The 2,500-nt window shown below is 35.2% G+C and overlaps 1 protein-coding gene across 15 annotated transcripts in view; it reads right to left on the bottom strand.

Moving 5' to 3' along the window:
- LOC136835369 (broad-complex core protein isoforms 1/2/3/4/5-like) overlaps positions 1-2,500 on the bottom strand; it is a 946,407-nt gene that overhangs the window by 216,823 nt on the left and 727,084 nt on the right. The window lies entirely within an intron of this gene.

Raw genomic sequence — 2,500 nt, 5'->3', positions numbered from 1 at the left:
TTTAATCTAGAAGATGGAATCAAGAGATGGAGAAAAAGAAGTTGGTCTATTGTAAGTTGGTTCTGCTTTACCTGATTCTACGGCAATTGTAGTGTACGCTTGTTGCTTGTGCCCGAAATTTAAAAAATATTTTCTAAATATTGTCGAGTGGTATTAATTGCTAACTCCATCAGAAACTCAATTATCATAAGATCATAATTATCGCCACCGCGGCACTACCTGTATTTACAAACGCATGCAAAATTCGCAACAATAACACTGACCTATTTTAACTTCCGACAAACGCAGGGCAAAGTGGGAGGTCAGCTCATTGAATTAATGTACCTATTCCAGCCTTCTCGGGCAACGATTTATTATCAGACGCTGCCTGATTGTAACGTTGTTGCCTGTGCTAGTCATCGCGAAATTTAAAAATACGATTAAAATATTGTCGATCGATATTAATTGTTAATCCTTATCGAAAAGCTAATTATCGAAGTCGAATTATCAAACTCCGAGCACCACCTGTAGTGCCTTTGTTATGATAGTTCACCTTAAGATAATTCGATTTTACAATGGGGTAATTAATACTGATACGACAATATTTATAAAATATTTTTAAATTTTGTGCGGGTACAGGCAGCAGTGTACAATCAGGCAGTGAGAGAGACCAAATTACAATAGACCAACTTCTTTTTCCTCCAAGTCTTTATCCCATCTTCAGTTAAAAAGTAACAGAATGATAAAAGTACAGTATTGTTAGTAACGTTATACTTCTGCGAAATGCGCATGCCACAAGCAACCAACCAAAAAACTGCTGTTTTGTTTATCACCGATCAATAACAACAGCCCTATTGCTTGTAATCAAATCCATCGCATTTGATAATGAAGGGCCACCACCGGGAGGTTGTACAGATGAAGTTAAGTAGAATAGGACTGATATATTTTTTTCATCATGCCCTTATTTGGTATGGATAAAAGATCGGTAAGGAAATATACTGCTATATTTATGCTGCAAGTTGTACTGAATCTTAGCAAAAAATGTTCAAGCTGCTAATGACTATAAATTATCATGCATCAGCAACATGGATGAAACTCGACTGTAATTAAAATTGGAGAGAAATTATTTTAATCAAAACTACTGGGTATGAAAGAACATATTACCGCTATTTTTACGCCAATGAAATCAAGTGAAAATAGCGAACACAATCTTGATTTTTTTACACAAAACAAACGTCCCCCAAACAGCCAATGTCATCTATTAACAAAAAAAATAGCTGAATTAATTTCACAATGAGACATATTTAAGTTATATTTTGACTTAAAAACACTTTGGACAGTATAACGAAAAATAACCTTGCCCCATATAAATAAAGTATCTAGAGATTCATTTCTGCTAAATAGAAGCAAGAAAAGCACTCTGAATTGAGTTAAAATGGTGAAATAAACACCATGTAAACGATTTCCAAACCAAAACATTGATCGCAATTTATAATACAAAAGCAATATAATATATACAATATTATTGGATACAGTGAATTAAGGCATAACATTTTAAAAGTTCCATGGAAAAGATGCATATTCATTATGTCGATGTTTGTATAATACAATATGTGAATATAGAACACAGTATAATGTAGGTTACGCCACCGTGATATGCATACGATATAACATAGTAGTAGCTAAGCACTTCTTTGCTTGTTATTCAATTTCTCTTTGTATTGAATTATCATAAGTCACTCTGCATGAACCTCCAGAATTAGCTCATATTAATAATTACTATACTGCATATATACAGTATAGAGTATACTTTATAGTGTAGGCTAGGCTATATTTGAGATATGTTTTTTCCAACAAATGATGGGTTTTTTTGGAACCTAACCCCAACATAAGTAGGATAATACCTGTATAAGCATTTTTAGTTTTTTTTTTGTGTGTTTGAACTATCAAAATAGGCAGTTCTAAGTGTTTTTAGAAGGGTTCTAAGCATATGCAGGTTTTAGCTATTTGCAGGGGGGGGGGGGGTGTGGTATCATTTTGGTGGTGTTGCCAGTACTTTACACACAGATCCATGTGCGTTTAAATCCACGGATAAACCGCTTAGATTCTCTCTAGGGAGCACTTTCAGTGGTCACGGTCATCATGGTATATTCGCAAGGAGTCAGGGCAGAAATTTGTTTATCTTGACTCAAACTTGGGTAACTAAAATTACACTGTTCAAAAGTGTTGACAGGCTTATCATCCCAGCAGGCTGACGGGGTAAAACCTCACACCGCAAAGGAAGCCGATTGATAATTCTACATGCAGGAACAGAAGATGGTTTGTCAACAATGCAGAACTGGTTTTTCAGGCTAGGAATGATAGGGACTACCATTAACAGATGAATGCTGAAGTTGAAAATGGTTTAGAAAATCAGTTGCTACCAACATCCCTCCAACTGTGCAGTCGTGATGGACAACACAACATACCATTCTATGCAACAGGAAAGTATGCAACCTCATCTTGGAAGAAAAAGAAAACA

This window comes from Macrobrachium rosenbergii, chromosome 55 (assembly GCF_040412425.1).
Source record: "Macrobrachium rosenbergii isolate ZJJX-2024 chromosome 55, ASM4041242v1, whole genome shotgun sequence".
NCBI classification, from domain to species: Eukaryota; Metazoa; Arthropoda; class Malacostraca; order Decapoda; family Palaemonidae; genus Macrobrachium; species Macrobrachium rosenbergii.
The sequence above is the reverse complement of the archived record's forward strand: the minus strand, read 5'-3'. Positions and strand labels throughout refer to the sequence as shown.